Here is a 20975-nt window from a genome sequence, read left to right on the forward strand (position 1 = left end):
AGCCAAGTGACATTAAAAAACATTTAAAGCACAAGGAATTTAGCGTAGTGTTGGTAAAATCACGCACACACACACACACCCACACACACACTGACACACACACACACACGCCCACACATACACTGACATACACACCAACACACACACGCCCACACTACAGCAGTCACGATCACACCATCACACGCAGGGCAGACATGAGGTAAAACAAATGACAATCATCTATTAAAAGAAAATGTACAAAGAGTGGTCTAAGATGCTGGTGGAAGGGTCTACACAGAATACAATTTTATAATCTAATGCATAGTTAGAACTAGCCCATCCCCTCCACCCACCCACTCATGAATAACTAAAATAATGCAGCTAAAAAAAACAAAAAAAACAAAAATCACAGCATGCGAATGTACAGCACCTCCACACACAGACAGCATGCGGAATCATCCTATTTGATACAGCAAACGTACAGCACCTCCACACACAGACAGCATGCGGAGTCATCCTATTTCATACAGCCTCTGTGCACATTATTCGGTGTGTGTGTGTGTGTGTGTGTGTGTGTGTGTGTGTGTGTGTGTGTGTGTGTGTGTGTGCGCGCGCGCGTATGTGTGTGTGTGAGTGTGTGTGTGTGTGGGCCGTCATAAAATATCGCCAGTAAGTCGAGTTGTAAAAATGTGTGAAGTTAAAGGTATAAGAGATGAAACAGAAACATAGAAGAAGAAGAAAAGAGAAAAACCCACAAACACAGGTAACCCAGAAAGAGGAGAAAATCAAATATAAATCCGGATATAATTATGCAAGAGTACCCTTGTGGCAAATCCAACTAGGGGAGATAAACACTCACACGCAGCCTGAAGGGATTCCACTCATTTGTTTCACCATAGTCTCCCTTGTGTCGGAAAAAAAGACAAAGTGAAGAAAACTCGAAAAAAGTAAATCCAAAAACAAAGAGACTACCAACGTTCCAAAATGCAGAATCAAAAAACAAGAAAGGTAGGTTGTTTGTCTGTGCACTTAAAACACCGTTGGGTCGATATATTTGTGAACGTATTGTTTTTTTTATTCGAAAAAAGCAATGAAATAAAAATAGAATGTAATAGCATATACTATCTAACAGGACACAGTATGAAACTACATCGGAATAAAACGTCTCAGACATTTCACTGTGTTTTTAACTTTTTATTATGATTGCGTGCGCGTGTGTATGAGTGTGTGTGTGTGTGTGTGTGTGTGTGTGTGTGTGTGTGTGTGTGTGTGTGTCAGTGTGTCTCGGTGTGAGCCTCTGTGTGTGTGTGTGTGTGGGTGTGTTTGTGTATGTGTGAGTGTGTTCGTGTGTGTGTGTGTGCGCGCGCGCGTGTTTGTGTGTGTGTGTGTGTGCGCGCGCGCGTGTTTGTGTGTGTGTGTGTGTCAGTGTGTGTTAGTGTGGAAAAGAAGGCTTTCATCGCTTGACAGAACTTAATCACATATGTTCAAGAAAAAAATGGGGCAGATAATCATTGCTGCTTTGTGTAAAAGTTTTGTATCGCACTTGCGACTTAGTTTTTAGAACCCAATGAAGTTGCTGTTGATGTTGCTGAATGTCTTCGTGCGTTAAAGGCACAGTAAGCCTCCCGTAAACCATCACAGATACTGTCAGGCTTTTACACACAGTACAAACACCCTTCCATTTGAACGCTCACCAAACGGGAACATCCTAGGTGCCCTACGAAAAGAGCGAGACATTTTCAAACAATTTATTTTTGCGTGGTTTATCTTACCCCTGAGCCATTGTGAACCCGTGTGATCCAGTTTCCCTTTTACACAATGCAGTCGTCAGTTTGTAATTTGAATGCGGCTCGCTGTGAGCTTATCTACAATAGCACGTTAGTATGTACCTCTGACTTTCCACGAAACAAACGAATGTGGTTCATAAGAACTCGAGCAATGGCTTTTGACTGCCTATAAACCGTCGTCTGCTACGAAAACCACGACCTTACTTCCGGACTTTTCTTTTTTCAAACTTTCAAAACTTCGAATTGTACTGATCTTGTCTTGATGAAAAAATTCTTTTATGATTTAAGAATGTTTGTGTAACAAGCTGTCAATTGATTATTTAGATTTTAAAAGTTAGGTCTAGCGCCAAAACGCACAATCATCGCTCCACGGCTATCGCCAGTTGAAGGGAAGTAACTCATTTTTGACCTGAGTTCAGGATGGGTCCGATTGAGATGGTCTCAATCCGAAAAATTAATTCTTTGAAAATGTCTCGCTCTTTACGTAGGGCACTTAGGATGTTCCCGTTTGGTAAGTGTTCAAATGGAAGGGTGTTTGTACTGTGTGTAAAAGCCTGACAGTATCTGTGATGGTTTACGGGAGGCGTACTGTGCCTTTACATTGTATGCGAAATAGGAATGAGACTGAAATTAGTATGTGAGAGAGAGAGAGAGAGAGAGAGAGAGAGAGAGAGAGAGAGAGAGAGAGAGAGAGAGAGGGGGGGGGGGGGCAGAGTGCGAAAGTGAGACAGAGAACGACAGACAGACAGACAGACAGACAGACACGCATAGACTGTGACGTGACAGACACACATACTGCCTTACAGCTGTGTAAGCCTGATAAACTCGAGTCATTCAAGAAAAACATCCAATGTACAGAGAAAACAGGCATACGTAGGCCTACTGTTGATGGTTTCGTACATAAGGCCTAGTGGTAGGATGCTCTCATCACATGTAAAAGGCTGGGCAGATCTGTTGTGCTTTACAAGTTTGTTTACACTGAAAAGAAGGTATCTATAAAAATAAAAAATAAAAATAAAAACAAACACGTGCATGCTCTCCAGAGCGTCTGCTTGTATGGTTTTTTCTCCTCTGTTTTTCTTTCTTTTTTTGCCAAATAGTTTCGTTAATTCTTTAAAACCTTTTAAACTTTGAGCAGTTATCTTTGTTTGCGATTGTGAGTTTTACGCAACTCTCTCTCTCTCTCTCTCTCTCTCTCTCTCTCTCTCTCTCTCTCTCTCTCTCTCTCTCTCTCTCTCTCTCTCTCTCTCTCTCTCTCTCTCTCTCTCTCTCTCTCTCTCTCTCTCTCTCTCTCTCTCTCCCCCCTCCCCCAACCCTCCCTTTTTCCTCTCTCTTTGAGGTAAAAGGAAAAGTTCAGCCAGTCGCAAGGGCATTCAAAACATTTTAGCTTTGACTTGTTTGTTACACTTATCGATTAACCTGGTACATTAGGGAAGCTCAATTCAGCACCATTCCCAGAAGACATCCGCAATACTGATTGTCCAAGGACAGTACACTCTAAATTTTATAACACTTTGAGAACACTGAAAGTGTTTAGGGTGAACACTTAAAGTGTTAGGGTGAACACATTTTTACACTTTTGGAACACAGAAAGTGTTCTCAATGTGTTATCCTGAAGCATCTTCTGCTACCTGAACACTTTTGGAACACATGGTAAACACTTTTTTGCACAGTGGAACACCAGGTGAACACACGTGTTCAACAAGTGTTCCACAAGTGTTCCACTTCGTCTTTTAGTCATGCTCCGAATAAAATAATACATTAAAAATATTTGGGCCATGAGCAGATTCGAACCCGAGACCTTCGCCTTGCCATGTCAGCGCTCTACCGATTGAGCTACGGAGACTCGTCGGGATCTAGCGTCGCTTAGAGTATATAATTTTTATACCCCCTAGACCGCTGTGGGACGTTTTTTTGTTTTTGTTTTTAATCGTGTTGTGCTTATATTTTTTCATCAAACATTTATTTCATCTGAGACATCTAATAAGCGGTAAGTATTAGCATTTTTATTTTTACAATTTAATAATGTTACTAATTGTCCCATCATGCTTCAGCTGGGCCAAAAAAGAACGTTGACACTTTTAGATCTGTTAGTGTGACCTGTCTGCGTTGTCGCTGCGTTGATTTGGCTCAGGATTTCCGATTGTTATCTGTAAGTTGCTTGCTGAGATTTTGTATTAATTCATCTAAGCTTAGTCACTCGTATTTTTGTTGTAACATGTTCCTGTTACTTGTATCTGTGGACGTTTGAAGACAATTTCTCTAATTTTGCTGTCGCAACGGTTTCAGCTGATCAGTGGACCTTTTACATTAGTTCTGCGTTGGTAAATAAACTCTAAATTTCAATTTGATGTTGATTTTTTTATTCTGGTTGATGTGCTTGGTTTTGTGTTATTGTTATACTTGTATGTCCAGGGGTTCCTTATAATTATAATGGTGGTCCAGTGAACGATACCTTCCGCCTGTGGTCAGAGCAATACATTTGCAGATTTTCGGATTCTTCTTCTTCCTTTGGTTAGATCATAGATGCACGATCTGCACGCTAGATATAAAAGTGAAGCGGTAGGCTAAAAACAGCATACATTAATGAACAACATTCATCATAATAGTGGCCAGGTTGATTGTGTGCACAATTTAGAATAATTCTATGCATGCTTGGTTGTATTTGATTTCACAGATCTATCACACTTTCAGGGAACTGGGAAGCCGTTTGAGCTGATGTGCCCATGTGGCGAATCGATGTGGGCGTAACCTGCGCACATTTCTTCTGAATTGCACTGAGGATGAACAGGAGGCACTGACGGCAACCCAGACGTGTTTACCAAGGTACGCATGTCCTGCATTTGCATATAGTGTGTAGTTTTGCAGAGAAATATTGACTTTCAAATTGATCTGATAAGTTTTGTTTGTTTGTTTGCTTAACGCCCAGCCGACTACGAAGGGCCATATCAGGGCGGTGCTGCTTTGACATTTAACGTGCGCCACACACAAGACAGAATCACAGGCTTCATGTCTCACCTAGTCACATTATTCTGACACCGGACCAACCAGTCCTAGCACTAACCCCATAATGCCAGACGCCAGGCGGAGCAGCCACGAGATTGCCAATTGGGGTTCGAAGCCACGACCTCCCGATCACCGGGCGGACGCCTTACCACTAGGCCAATTGTGCCGGCGGTTGCGGAATCATTGATTATATTATTTGCTGAAATACTCTGTTTCAAAATTAATATCTCCGTGCAAAACACACCAGACAGTCGCCAAACTCATATGTGGACACACACACACACACACACACACACACACACACACACACACACACACACACACACACACACACACACAGCCAGCCCCCTCTCCTTCCACATTTGACAGAAATCTAAATGTTGATACACAGTTTCACAATAAACAAAAGTATGAGAATCAGAACACTTGTCAGTGTTGCTACGATGTGGAACTTCAGTAAAATAGTGTTTAATTTCTTAACATGCATCTTGTGTGTGCAGGAACCATACTGCTTGGCTGAGGCACTTTCTGGAGATGGAGCTAATAGTAATGCGACGAAACCTTGTGGATGCACTTCATTCATGTAAGTTTAAGCTTTCTGTGGGATACAGCGCAGTTACATTTTGAGAATGCTGCCTTATTTTGCAGTCTTCTCCTTAAAAGGTGGAAAAAAATATACATATTTTTAAGTTCAGTGAGTGCTGAGGCCTGCAATGATAAAATGTTTTCCTGAACTAAGTCTACTCAGAATTTCCATTCGTTATGGTAGAGTAGTGCCGTAAACACTGAGGCCAGCTTTAGTCAAAGCATGGCCAACAGACAACACGCTGCTGATCCGCTTGGATCTGCCATTGCCACTAACAGCGTATGCAGGGTGCATTCAATATGACACCCTTTTCTTTTGAAAATATTCTCATCGGAGTTTATGATTGGTTTTGACAGTGATCGCTGGCCTCCAATGGTCGCTGACAAGGTGTTTTCCTTCGGTTCACGTAGGTTTAGCTTGAGATCACGTGAGTTAAAAGCGATCCGTTTGTAAGTTTTGGTTAGTTTGATCTAAATAATGAAATATTTTAGAAAATTATGATAGAAATTAGAATGCATTTTATATTAAAGAATGCATTCCATATCATAGAACACGTTCTATATTTATAGAATGCATTCTATAAAATAGAAAACATTGTATAATATAGAATGCATTCAATCATACTTGTCATTTGCCCAGAAATGTATTCTATTATAGAATGCATTCTATAACGTCCAACAATGCATTCTTATGTTAGAATGCATTCTTATGATAGAATGCATTCCATAAAGCGCCACAAAACTTCTACAGGCCAGCTCGGTATGGTCCCTGCTTCGAAAGCAAACACTCTCACACACAGCTCTCTCTTTCTCTCTGTCTCTGTCTGTGTCTCTCTCTCTCTGTCTCTCTCTCTGTCTCTCTCTGTCTCTCTGTCTCTCTGTCTCTCTCTCTCTCTCTCTCTCTCTCTCTCTCTCTCTCTCTCTCTCTCTCTCTCTCTCTCTGTGCGTGTGTGTGGCTGTGTGTGTGTGTGTAGTTCTGCTTTTCTTTGCGGGGCTGGCCTGTTGTAGTTTCGGGACATTATGCATATAAATTATAATACATTTCAGGACGTTAAAGAACGCATTCTATCATAAAAAGCATTTTGGTATTTTGTGTAAATAGAATGCATTCTATAATATAGAATACATTACATAATAAATGATTTCCTTACAATTCATTATTTAGATCAAACCAACAAAACTTAGGTAGTTTCTTTACAAACGGATTACTAGAGGGTGCATTCAATATGACACCCTTTTCTTTGAACTAAAACTCATCGGAGTTCACGATTAATTGCGACAGTGATCTTTGGCTTCCAGTGATTGTTGACAAGGTGTTTTCCCTGGGTTCACATAGGTTAAGAACGAGTTAAGGAAAACGGGCGTGCTCAAGGCCTCGCCACATTAGCAGAACGGTTTACTGCTTACCTTATATAAACAATTTGTAGAGTGCCATTTTCCAGAGTGGCCACGCGCTAATGAAATCCTTGCGAAAGACCTATTTTAATTCTACTTTTTGTTCTTAGGGACAGACTCCTGCTTCAAGAGGGATTACTTTTTACATTCAGTCGTGTGTGCATGTGCGTGCATGCGAGTGTCATTGTGTGTTGGGAAGGTGAGAGCGAATTGGACGTGACGTATTTGTTCTCTGTTATGTGACCTATGCCCGTTCTGGAATAAAAAAAAGTTTACCTGTAACTGCGATTGTTGGAGATCTACTGACAGCAAGAAGAAGTCCACTAGTAGTTAAGATTTACACTTCAGTGTTATCAATTAAGTACAAACGTTTAACACAAACCTGTTAAGAGTTGGAAATGCATCATGTTCTAAAACTCACTTTTATTTCGAACAGGATGTTCCGGACAGCGAGTTGAAAACTAAACCAAAGACCAAGGGCCTGGAATCCTCCCAACTCTGAAGGGTGTTTTTGTTATCGGACTTTCGTGTGTGAACTTTCAAGATGGGGTTTACCAGAGCTCCGTTCATATTATTTAATAGCAACATATACCGAGCAACAAAAGAAACGCGAAAACATTATGCAATGTTTGATTGACAAAATCTCGAACAATTATGGAGTTAGAATTATCAAACCACAACATTTTGATGAAGGCATGTTTGACACAGCTGTTGCGTGAGTATTTTGATGCTGCGATTGTTTCAACACACGGGACAAAACGAAGTTTTGGAGGTCTCGCTCAGTCAGCCTTCATCGCGTTCTCTGGCCACTGATCGGACACTGGTTGCTTCCAGTGATGTTCCTGGTATTGTCAGCGGCTGAATTGAATCGATGTCGAAGACGTTGTGGAAGGAAATTGCGATCTTGTCTTATTGGGGTAATGCGAAAAAATCTACCGCGTTGCATAACTGCAGTGCTTCCAATGTCACCAGAACATTGCAGAAGGTGATAAACTGTTGACACATGCACGTTTAAAGCACATGCCAGCGCTTCTGGATCACCCCCAGCTTTAAATCGACCTGGCATTTTGGTGGTGTCAATCGTGGCATCCTGGCTGTTTCAAAAGTGAGACTGGCAGCAAGCGTGCCATGGTCTCTTTTGGTTGCTAATGCATTAGTGAACACATCTCACACATCAGATTTCTCCTGCTCTACTTGCACGTGCTGCGAGCGCGCATTATGTGTTTTACGATAAACCTGCTTGTCCCGTGTGTTAAAACAGTCACAGCATCAAAATAATCACACAAAAGCAAGGTCAAACATGCCTTCATTAAACTTTTGTAGAAACTTTTAATAATTCTAACTCTATAATTGATGAAGATTTTGTCAATCAAACAATGACGAATTTTGTTGCTCGGTATATTATGTGTTCAACAATTCCTACCCCAGACCCGTTTGTTCTGCGACTGCTGCAGACATTTCTTTTTGTCAATTAAAAATGCTTCTTTGCTCACAAAATTTGATTTTAATGTCTTTCTGAATTGTATGACAGTGCAGGATGAAAGTGTTCCAAAAGTGTTCCAAAAGTGTTCCAAAAGTGTTCCAAAAGTGTTCTAAAAGTGTTCCAAAAGTGTTCCAAAAGTGTTCTAAAAGTGTTCTAAAAGTGTTCCAAAAGTGTTCTAAAAGTGTTCTAAAAGTGTTCCAAAAGTGTTCCAAAAGTGTTCCAAAATTGTTCTAAAAGTGTTGACCTGAACACTTTTATGTGTTCAGAAGTGGTTACAGCAGGGTGAACACTTAAAAGTGTTCAGATGTGAACACTTTTGGAACACTTTTGGAACACTTTTTTGTGTATAGAACACTTTTTGTGTTCCAAAAGTGTTCCAAAAGTGTTCTACTAAAAGGGTGTTCAGAAGTGGTTACAGAAAGGGTGTTCAGGAGTGGAACACTTTTGTTTAGAGTGTAGACACATTCAGATCCAGACAACAACGTGGAACTCATCCTGACGTCAGATGGAAAACCCTGGAAGGAAGACACGTACGTGTCTGTGACTTGTTCGAGCGAATTGAGAGTCGACATTTTTCAAACTGAGACCTGTGAAAGAGACGTCACAAACTTTGAGAGCTGAGGAAATTAGGTCAAACAATAGGTGACGTCATTCATAGGATATGCCCGACACTAGTGGACGACAATTGGACGAGTTGCCATCAGGGATTAAAGATACAATTCAAATTGAAGTGTTACCCGTTTTAAACACACTTTGACTGTGTAGTACACGACGCTAATAGCAAAAGGAAGCACATAATGAACACTACTATTTACGATATATACCAACTTCTGTTACTGCTATATCACACTGTGGTCAATATTGGTTACAGGACGGGGGTTTAAAAGTGGAACGCCTCAGTTCAGAGTGCACCTCTCCCCCCCCCCCCCCCACTCTGTTGTAAGTCTCCCTTCTTGACATGAACTCAGTAATTGAACAGAGTTTGGAGGCTTACTCCAGTCACTTCAATCTAAGCCGGATCGCAGGTGAAGAATGAACGAGTTTAAACCAGTTAATAAAGGGAAGATAATCATGCTCCCTACGTACTTTTATCCTGACGTCAAACGTTCGTGCGTGTGTTCGGGGATTCGTTTTAACTGAAGACCATACTAATCTACAACCATCTGTGACACGTGCTTGTTCGGATGTCGGAAAACGCCATATGTGCAGCGGTAGGGTTACAGAGCAGTTTGGATGTGAGATTGGTTAACTGTGAGTACAAGAGCTGACTGCCAGATGGTTCTCATTCATATACATTCTCTGAGTGCGTGATACAACTGTAAGTAGTATTGAAGCTGATTATTTTCTTCTGAGTTTTCTCTCACCTATAGGCTAATATCGCAATCTCTCTCTCTCTCTCTCTCTCTCTCTCTCTCTCTCTCTCTCTCTGTCTCTGTCTCTCTCTCTCTCTGGTGTGTGTGTGTGTGTGTGTGTGTGTGTGTGTGTGTGTGTGTGTGTGTGTGTGTGTGCACGGTGTGTGTAGTGTGTGTGTGTGTGTGTGTGTGTGTGCACGGTGTGTGTAGTGTGTGTGTGTGTGTGTGTGTGTGTGTGTGCACGGTGTGTGTGTGTGCACGGTGTGTGTATGTGTGTGTGTGTGTGTGTGTGTGCACGGTGTGTGTAGTGTGTGTGTGTGTGTGTGTGTGTGCACGGTGTGTGTGTGTGCACGGTGTGTGTATGTGTGTGTGTGTGTGTGTGTGTGCACGGTGTGTGTAGTGTGTGTGTGTGTGTGTGTGTGTGCACGGTATGTGTATGTGTGTGTGTGTGTGTGTGTGTGCACGGTGTGTGTAGTGTGTATGTGTGTGTGTGTGTGTGTGCACGGTGTGTGTGTGCACAGTGTGTGTATGTGTGTGTGTGTGTGTGTGTGTGTGTGTGTGTGTGTGTGTGTGCACGGTGTGTGTGTGTGCAAGGTGTGTGTGTTTATGGGCCACAAACATATATATGTATAGGTTACAACACGAGTGGTTTTTTATATGGCTTGTATTTCAGTCAAGACCCAGCGGATGAATATCATAGGGATTCACGAGCCTCTGGCGAGTGAATCCCGATGATATTCCCGCTGGGTCTTGACTGAAATACAAGCCATACAAGTCGCGTAAGGCGAAAATACAACATTTAGTCAAGTAGCTGTCGAACTCACAGAATGAAACTGAACGCAATGCCATTTTTCAGCAAGACCGTATACTCGTAGCATCGTCAGTCCACCGCTCATGGCAAAGGCAGTGAAATTGACAAGAAGAGCGGGGTAGTAGTTGCGCTAAGAAGGATAGCACGCTTTTCTGTACCTCTCTTTGTTTTAACTTTCTGAGCGTGTTTTTAATCCAAACATATCATATCTATATGTTTTTGGAATCAGGAACCGACAAGGAATAAGATGAAAGTGTTTTTAAATTGATTTGGACAATTTAATTTTGATAATAATTTTTATATATTTAATTTTCAGAGCTTGTTTTTAATCCGAATATAACATATTTATATGTTTTTGGAATCAGCAAATGATGGAGAATAAGATAAACGTAAATTTGGATCGTTTTATAAATTTTTTTTTTTTTTTTACAATTTTCAGATTTTTAATGACCAAAGTCATTAATTAATTTTTAAGCCACCAAGCTGAAATGCAATACCGAAGTCCGGGCGTCGTCGAAGATTACTTGACCAAAATTTCAACCAATTTGGTTGAAAAATGAGGGCGTGACAGTGCCGCCTCAACTTTCACGAAAAGCCGGATATGACGTCATCAAAGACATTTATCAAAAAAATGAAAAAAACGTTCGGGGATTTCATACCCAGGAACTCTCATGTCAAATTTCATAAAGATCGGTCCAGTAGTTTAGTCTGAATCGCTCAACACACACACACACAGACACACGCACATACACCACGACCCTCGTTTCGATTCCCCCTCGATGTTAAAATATTTAGTCAAAACTTGACTAAATATAAAAACACGAGTGTTGTAAGCTGTATATCCCATGCGTACACCAAAGACAACGTGGACCACAATAAAGCACTGTAGTTGTCTGTGGTGTGTAAAATAGGTGAGCCAGCGAGGTGTGTTCCTCTTCACTACCCCATGCTAAAGCCACGTCGCCGAAGAAATGAAGTGCAAACAAGTGCATCCGTAAATGTGTGTTAAATCTACATTCAAACCACTGTTCGATTTGCTTTTGAATGCATTTTAGTTTCAAGATAGTAAAGAAAGCACACACAATGAAAGTTTTCATTGAATCAAAGACAGTTTCGATTTAGGTTCTGAGTCCGTCCAAGGTCACAGTTCCAGGCTACGGTTGCCAACACCGGTTTGGTTAACTCGGATCCCAATTCTAGTTTAATTTTTGTGTTGGAGTGTAGAATTACGAAAATAAACTAACATTTTACTGAATAACTTACTTTTTTCATGTTCGTGAAATATATCTCTTAGTTAATTTGTTCGATCGTGCTTGCGTTAATCAACCCATACCGGTAGCGTCAATTCTGTCTAAAACGGTGTAATGGCTGCTCCTTGAAACTGCGTGTTGAATACCGTTTGGACTGATTTTACTCCATCAGGATGAAATACACGTTTGCTGAGCTCTTGGATACTTTCATATAACCATGAACTTACGTCAGTGTAAAGCAAAAAAGTTGGACATGCTCGAAAAATGGATGAAACAGCCTGTGCTGGATGACGAAGCGAACCGGCCAGTCAAAAAGGTACACTCGTAACACTGACGCAATGCATCTTTGCTTGTTGGAACACACGGAGGAAGGGAGGTTACTCTAGCTTCACCTCAAATGAACAGCGAGGTTCGTTTGCTGTCACTATCAGTTGATTCTTCGCTTTTGTTCTTTTTTTACTCGACCTGCACCCAAAGTGTAAAGATAAACGCTTTGTTTACTGTATCGCATACCACAGATACGTATCATGGTTTTGTCCTCTGTGAATGTTGTGTTTTCTTTTGTTTAGCCATGTGAGCAATGCTCTTCATCAATCCACTGAAACATGTTCGGTGCAGTGTCAAGTGTAGGCAGAAGTATAGTTCCTCGGCCAAACCGGAATCGGTACTATGATATATATTTTTTGAGCCCATTATGTATTTATTGAAGCCGAAAAATACAACATATATACCCATAGTAGCATTACAGAGACAAAGAAGCAGCTCATGGGATATATATATATATATACTGTCTTATTCATTTTTGGAATTCCGGCACGCAAAACATATTACGGTCATGTATAATTACGTCATAGACAGACATTGCGTCAAAGGATATTTGTAAACATCGTGCGAGCTAATAATAGAACACCCTGACGAAGGCCACGAGGCCGAAATATTGGTGAAAACGTGAAGGCTTGTTTTGGTTATTTTTTCCATATTTGTTTGTATATATATATATATATATATATATATATATATATATATATATATATATGTGTGTGTGTGTGTGTGCGTGCACGCGTGTGTATGTGGTATATTTGTCAGTGAGCGTGTGTACCTTTATTTCTTGTCTGAATTCGTGCACATGTGCGCAAGCTCTCTAAGAAAATCACGATGCATACATGACCTGAACATAGGGTAGACACGATTTGTAGCCTTCAGTTTTAGTACCTTATAAGCCTAAGTGCCATCCACTCAGTCATTGATTTGTCCGCCTCGTATGTCACAACGGGCTTTACATTTCTATTGCGAATTCTGCTCCGATGCCTCACTGCGTGTGGAATTTCTCATACCCTCGTGCTGAGTTACAGCGTTTCGCTGTAGTGCAAAGTATGCCGTGCACAGCTACTTTCCCTTTGTAGTGTACTGGCTATGGCCGTTAACAAATACACAAATTGTTCTCCTCAGTTTACGCTTGAAGAATTTTTTATCTTAAATATATGTTTTAACAACCAGTCTGCTTGTCAAATTAAAAAGAAGACGTAAAAAAAAAAGAAATTAAAAAAAAAGAAAAGTAAGGAAAATGAAAATTATTTTTTTTAATTTTTTTAAACCCACTTTCCTTACACCCACGAGAAAAAACCACCATCCATGGATGAGGAAGGCATTGGTGCACACTTGTATTCTTTTCCTGCTGAAAAGATCTTCACTGACGGTGAGCTCTTGGGTGGGAATTATATAATGAGTCAAAAACGAACTATTATAAATTTGCCATTGGTCCACTAAATTTGCAACATGTTGTTGATATTGGTACGGAACACAGAACGCAGTTTCGCCTTCAATGTTTGTGCTTGCGGAAAAACTGATCTACGCAAAAAACTCAACAAAACAAAAACAAAAAAACATTAAAAAAAACCAAAATACTATGCCACAGAACTTATGCATTGCTGAGAAAGTATGAAGATTTGGGTTTTATGTCGAAGGTCGAATGAGCTGGAAACCATGACAACGCCCGGGCTGGCACTTTTGCATTCTTCGGACAGACCTTGATTGACCTTGTTTTCTTCCGCGTGGCGTCCTTTCTGACCTAACAAAGATATCAGGTAGGGGAGAAATTGATCTTTCGCAAGCGGCGCGCGCACGTGTGTGTGTGTGTGTGTGTGTGTGTGTGTGTGTGTGTTAGAGTGTGTGTGTGTGTGTGTGTGTGTGTTAGAGAGTATGTAAGTGTGTGTGTGTGTATCTGTGTGTGTGTATGTGTGGAGGGTGTGTTGTGTGTGAGTGTGTGTGTGTGTGAGTGTGTGTGTGTGTGTGTGTGCCATGTGGGTATGTGTGTGTGTGTTTGTTTGTGTGTGTGTGTGTCAGTCAGTGTGTGTCAATCAGTGTGTCAGTGTGGTGTGTGTGTGTGTGTGTGCCTTGTGTGTATGTGTGTTTGTGTGTGTGTTGGGGGGAGGGTGTGTGTGCTTGGAGTTATGAAGGGGGAGAAGTTGTGAGGGGTGTGGGGGGGGGGATACTGAAGGGATGGTCGGGAGGGTCCAAGCTTGTGATCATTTAACATGTTAAACAGAGTGTCCAGTGTGATTTTGCAGTGCACTGGTGTGTGACTAATAAGTGCAGTCTGTCTGTCACGGTGTCTGTTTATCGGTATTCTGCTTTTGTGGAAATTAATCTCTTTTTATAGCTGTCTATCAATTTGTGTTTTTGTTGTGCAGAAATCAGAATTCCACAGTTTTGAGTCGCCGGCTTTTCTGGGCATGGAACAAACCGACAACAACAACGCTACAAATACACCAGCAATGAATTCATCATCACCGGAAATGGAGAAGGATTCTCGTCCAAGTGATGTTGTCGTGGTCATTTCCATCGTGTGTGCAATGCTAGGTGTATTTTTCATCATCTATGTGGGATATATGTGCTTTAGGTATGTTGAACACAGATTGGAAAGAACAAACTCGGATTTGCAGAACCCCAGAATGAGACCTATATACACTGATTACAAACTTGGTCGTACATTGTATCCTGAGGAAAACATCCTCTAATCATAAAAAAAACCAAGAAATTCCTTCGAGGTAGGAAAAACACCCCCGTTGGTCAAAGGGAAATAACCATTCTCACTGCACCCATTCTCACTGCCACCAACTGAGAAGGTTATTTCCCTTTGACCATGAATATGTTTCTCTATAAGTCCTTGTAGAATCTTAATCCACCAATAACTCCCTAACCGTGTGTTTGACTGGTCCCAATTTTTGTAAGGACCGTCTCAGGAATGTATAGAACCTGTTCACCAAGTTTGGTGACGATCGGTCCGTTCATTCTTGAGATCTATATGCGAACACAAACACACAAACACACAAACACACAAACAAACAAACAAACACATCGACCGAAACCTATACACACCCCTATACCGGGGGTGTAAAAACTGTGAATTATGATCCGCATGAAAATGAGTGTGTTGAATATCTACTGAATCTTGAGAGAAACGTCAGCTAATGTGCGGGATACTGACGACAATGCTCGGTAAATGTGACGGGATACTGACGACAATACTCGCTAAATGTGACGGGATACTGACGACAATGCTCGCTAAATGTGACGGGATACTGACGACTATGCTCGGTAAATGTGACGGGATACTGACGACAATGCTCGCTAAATGTGACGGGATACTGACGACTATGCTCGGTAAATGTGACGGGATACTGACGACAATGCTCGCTAAATGTGACGGGATACTGACGACAATGCTCGCTAAATGTGACGGGATACTGACGACAATGCTCGGTAAATGTGACGGGATACTGACGACAATGCTCGGTAAATGTGACGGGATACTGACGACAATGCTCGGTAAATGTGACGGGATACTGACGACAATACTCGGTAAATGTGCGGGATACTGACGACAATGCTCGGTAAATGTGATGGAAAAGTACACGCTCGTTTTCGAGATAAAGAATAACGATGCATCTTACTGAATATCGCTTATTAGGCCAGTTTTGTGAGTCTTTCATCTGTGTGAGTTATACGGATTTGTAAACAGCTTTTGATAAAATAAAATAAATAAAGGAATGTTATAGAGAAGTATTGACTCTGGATGCATGCTAAAGTAAGGGAAGGGACGTGCTTTAGACAAAAGGTGAAAACAGTTGTGCTTGCTTCTCATTGAAGGCCCATCAATGTCGTCGGCTCGATCAAAACATCGGGTATAAGGCCAAATAAAACATATTTGTCATCATTTTTACGCGTTTTCATTCACAAACACCTGGGAAATAAATCTCATGTTCCCCATGCAATAAATCGAGGTGGTAAATGGGTTTGAGCTTTCAGGTGAAACGTGTATTGTCAAAGTAAAAGCCAATCAGGCTGATTGTTTGATGTGTGGAACCATCGTGGCTTTGGATTTGTGTTTCCGAGGACAACGATTGTAAGCATTCACTCTCAAAGACCCAATCAATGTTGATAATTACCGCGGAGACTCACGGTCAATTTTCAACTTATCTCTGTAATCGCAAAATCCACAACGAAAAGTCATAAACACTTAAAAAGAAAAGAAATATGCCCAACACTGGCTGAACTCACACGTATGATCGCAGCTCTGTAAATTTTCAGACTGGAAGAAAAGCATCAACAAGCTACGTTTGACGTCACATACAAGGTTGACGTGTTATCTCGAGCTACTGTGACGATGCTTTGTGGCCCAGAGTTGGATTCTAAAAATTCGTCTCCCTGTGGGTTATTGTGCATTTTGTTGCACAACCAAAATGATGACAAAAACGATGTTTGGTGGCTTGTCGTCAGACCAGCATTTTGTTGTTGGTCCTCGGGGAGCATATCGCCTTTTGTCTCATATTTATCAACCGCGGCCTTCGGCCTTGGTCGATAAAGATGAAACAAAAGACGATATGGTCCCCTTGGACCAACAAAAAAGCTGGTCTGTCAACAAGCCACCAAACATCTTATAATGTTTGTTTAGGGTAATATAATCAAAAAAGATAGGGTCGGTCGGCTTTCTTTTCTCCTTTGTTTTCTTTCTTAAATTTGGTCGATTTTAAAGGAGGTTACTTTCCTTAAGTCTCAGTATGTTGGCAAAATGTGCCAAAAGTTGGTGTTTTTGAGAAATGAAAACAAGTCGCGTAAGGCGAAATTACTACATTTAGTCAAGCTGTGGAACTCACAGAATGAAACTGAACGCACTGCATTTTTTCACAATGACCGTAGTCCGCCGCTTGTGCATAACGGAGTGAAACTGACGAGCCTGTTCAGCGCGGTAGTGGTTTCGCTGTGCTGCATAGCACGCTTTTCTGTACCTCTCTTCGTTTTAACTTTCTGAGCGTGTTTTTAATCCAAACATATCATATCTATATGTTTTTGGAATCAGGAACCGACAAGGAATAAGATGAAATTGTTTTTAAATCGATTTCGGAAATTTAATTTTGATCATAATGTTTATATTTTTAATTTTCAGAGCTTGTTTTTAATCCAAATATAACATATTTATATGTTTTTGGAATCAGGAAATTATGTAGAATAAGATGAACGTAAATTTGGATCGTTTTATATAAAAAAAATTATTACAATTTTCAGATTTTTAATGACCAAAGTCATTAATTAATTGTTAAGCCACCAAGCTGAAATGCAATACCGAAGTCCGGCCTTCGTCGAAGATTGCTTTACAAAAATTTCAATCAATTTGATTGAAAAATGAGGGTGTGACAGTGCCGCCTCAACTTTTACAAAAAGCCGGATATGACGTCATCAAAAGTATTTATCGAAAAAAAGAAAACAAGTCCGGGGATATCATTCCCAGGAACTCTCATGTCAAATTTCATAAAGATCGGTTCAGTAGTTTGGTCTGAATCGCTCTACACACACACACACACGCACATACAGACAGACACACACACACACAGACACACATACACCACGACCCTCGTCTCGATTCCCCCTCTATGTTAAAACATTTAGTCAAAACTTGACTAAATGTAAAAAAGTGTTAGGGTCAGCGGGAAAAAATAGGGTCGGTCGAGTTACCCTAAACCAACATATAGCTTTATTTTGCCTAATCTCGGGGACTTTAACTGTTTAAATGTAGATTTTAAATCCTTTTTAATTGCTGTTACTCATTCTTTGTTTTATTTCTTTATTTATTTGTAAAACTATCCTTTGCATATTGAGTTTTACATGTTAACCAAAGCTTTAGCCATTGTAAAGGGAATAATGTCGAACCTGCCCGTGCGACCACCTCCCGAAAGCGACCACCTGCTCACAATAACCACTTGAGGGATAACCCAACGCCGAAGACCGAGAAGCATTGCGGTCAGTCGTCTCGGTGAAGCATGCGAACGTATAGTACATGTACAAAATTTGCATCACTATTTCCTTTAATTCTGAGCACACGGCATATCTATTTATATTTTTGGATTCAGGAAAAAAAGTGGAATACAATTTAACGATTTTTAAACTGATCTGTGTGCGTGCGCGCGTGTCACAAGTGTGTGTGTGTGTGTGTGTGTGTGTGTGTGTGTGTGTGTGTGTGTGTGTGTGTGTGTGTGTGTGTGTGTGTGTGTGTGTGTGTGTGTGTGTGTGTTCGTATGTGTGTGTGAGCGTGCGGGCGTGCTGCGTCTGTTTCAGTGAGTGATTTCTCAGAAAGTCTTCATGTTTTTAGTGCAGTTGTGAACTTTCGTGAATTAAATTTACTTTATGTTTTAAACCGCCTGACACTGCAAGGCAATTTTCCTTGTTTTTATAAGGACATTACAATGTTTGGGTCTTTGAGTCTCGAATGCCATGGCGGTCTATTTAGCAATAGCAGAGCTTAAGATAGGCCTATCAATGAGCACTGTCTACATGTTTACCACACAAAACTTGCCCGCCCAAAAGGTGTTTATAAACTGAACAGGAAAATCGCGCATGATTCGAAAAAAAACAATGAAAAAAAGCGTTGGCGGGGCTGGAACTAGCGGCTTCAGGAACCGTGATGATAATTCGCTAACCACTGAGCTAAGGCGGATATCTGACAAGAGGGGACAAACTAGTATAGGGATGTTGGGCGCATAGTAAGAATCCGGGGCAGAGTTGGAATCTCGCGGGACTTCGTCACGCCTCAGTAGATTTCCAACAAAGCGCGTCATTTCCGGAAACGCACCGACTCATTCTAGAAATGGCCCTCCTTTCGACTAGCGATGCCAGTCTGATCGCCAGTCTGCCTCTCGCCCTTGACCATGATGGGTGACCACAGGGAAGAGGTGGACAGTTTTGTCGTGGAACTTACGCAGAAAATACAACCGTGCTCACGCAGAAGAAATATGACAACATTGTGCTGTTTCTAAAAACAAAACGTACGGACCACATTGAAGATGGGAAGTCTTCGAAGTTCAAGTGGTGGGTGCGTGAAAAGAAGTTTCAGCTCGTGAACTTTCCAGGATTGGACTTAAACGACGTTCTCTGCATACCCAGCAAACACTGAAGAGGTAAGTTCGTAGTTATGAAACGTGACTGAAAGTATTTCGCTATGTTGTTTTATTTATTTTTTCGCATGTTTATTTTTGTACATTTAATGAGTTATGGTTATCTCAACTGTTCTTGATTCCATGGCTGTCAGTGTCACTGTCAGCCAAATTTCTGTTGACATTGAGACTGAAAGTATCAGATGACATGTTCTATGGTCCATCCAGTGAATAAAACTCAGTTTCAAAGTTCTATGCAACCATGTGTGATCAATGATAATTCAATGTGTAACAGGTTTCCTAAACAATCGTCCATGTAATACGAGCTGTGTGCCTGCCATTAGAGTCATGCATTTTCAGTCCTTTAAAGTTTAAATGATTCGTATCATTCTCTGTACTTTTTTCTGTAATACTCTAGTTATAATAACACAGACATGCAACAAAAACATATCCATGTCAAACATTTTGGTTTCCATGTCAACAACCAGTCAGAAATCAAGTTAAAACCTTAAACACAGGCCGAAAAATAAGTTATTACCTTTTGTTGTTCATAACTTTACTGTTACACCGTGACATAGTTACAATTTAATTGAATATTCTTTAACTTTAAGTGCTCAGCTATCATTGTAATAAAAGATGAAGGTGTTCATAACTTTACACTAATCTTGCTTAAAATTAATCTGAACAATGACAACTCATGGCTTAAAATTTATTCAGTTACTTCAGACAGAAGCTAATTAGGTTCATTAATATATATTTATATAACTAGTTTCAATATTTGCCCCCAAACTTCCTTGTTCCTTTGATTCCTACAACATTGGTCTTGCTTAGATTTAATTCATTCATTTTGTACTGTTCATGCAGATTAATCGTAACACTTAACAAGTGTCATCTGTCAGTTGTAGAACTTGTACCCTCTCTTAATTCCAGTAGAAAGCACTATAGTTACAACAGCATATATATAATATGATAAAGAAATATCATTTTGCGCTCTGAATTCTCAGTATTTCTCAGTTAATTATGTAAGTGTCCACTTGATCTGTTGTTTGTTGTTTGTTGTTGTTGTTGTTGTTGTTGTTGTTGTTGTTGTTGTTGTTGTTAATATATCCAGACCTCAATGAGTTGTTTTGCTATGATTGTTGCTTACTTATGTGCAGAATGCTGAGTCGCTTCTGGCAAACATTCCAGTGGCTGTGATGCGACAATGTCACTGCCAGATGTTCAGAAAATACAGTCATCAGAGGCTTCTGCAACATGGACGTCCTCGAGAAAAAAACATGTGCGGCATGCCATTTTGCTCAAAACCGGATTTGGCAGACTGGGTGCAGAGTGAGAAATGTCACTCCTGGTGCCACTTTGACTGTGCTGGGGTGGAGATGACGAGAGCTGAGGTCTCGGCAGAAGATGTACATTTTGTGTGTGTTGTGTGCAAGGACTGATGAGGAAGTGTTGATTTATGTCTTCTACCTTCCACCTGCATGGGGTTTTTTCCTTCTCAATTTGTTCATTAGTGCTGTATGATGTTCACTCACAGACTTTTCTCTGCACATATTCAGGGGGTGTCCAGAACGTATACTGTTCAAAAAAAGAAACGCATAGTTGCTACTTGCCAAATTTGTTTTATTTTTCGAAAAAATTAACAGAAAATCCAATATTTAGATTATTTGTTTGAAATTTGGTATGGACACAGTTGAATGCACACACAGTTCATTTGCATCTTCAAATCAATCAGTCAATCAATACGATTGGGTGCCGAGGCTGTCAAGTCAGTAGGGGGTGTGACTGCCTTGAGCAGCAACAACTGCCCGGCACCTTCTGGGCATGGACTGGATCAGATGCCGGATATCTTGCTGTGGGATGGTGTCCCACTCCTCCTGAAGTGCCTGCAATAGATCGCGGT

The 20975-nt window shown here is 40.8% G+C and overlaps 2 long non-coding RNA genes across 3 annotated transcripts in view; both read left to right on the forward strand.

Annotated features, from left to right (window-relative positions):
• The first annotated feature begins 3260 nt into the window (after window positions 1-3260).
• LOC138971814 (uncharacterized) lies at window positions 3261-8249 on the forward strand. Its single transcript, XR_011457382.1, has 4 exons — window positions 3261-3918; window positions 4461-4592; window positions 5273-5355; window positions 7189-8249. It is a non-coding gene; the product is annotated as an uncharacterized lncRNA (long non-coding RNA).
• Window positions 8250-9504: 1255 nt separating this feature from the next.
• The window catches only part of LOC138971815 (uncharacterized), a 39398-nt gene continuing 27927 nt past the window's right edge, over window positions 9505-20975 (forward strand). The window contains exons 1-3 of one of the 2 annotated variants that reach the window (XR_011457384.1): window positions 9505-9553; window positions 13613-13732; window positions 14339-14695. This is a non-coding gene — a long non-coding RNA (uncharacterized lncRNA). Of the gene's footprint in view, window positions 9554-13612; window positions 13733-14338; window positions 14836-20975 lie in introns of those variants that run through there. The other variant, XR_011457383.1, reaches the window with a different exon arrangement.

The sequence above is a fragment of the Littorina saxatilis genome, linkage group LG7 (genome assembly GCF_037325665.1).
Source record: "Littorina saxatilis isolate snail1 linkage group LG7, US_GU_Lsax_2.0, whole genome shotgun sequence".
Taxonomy (NCBI): Eukaryota; Metazoa; Mollusca; class Gastropoda; order Littorinimorpha; family Littorinidae; genus Littorina; species Littorina saxatilis.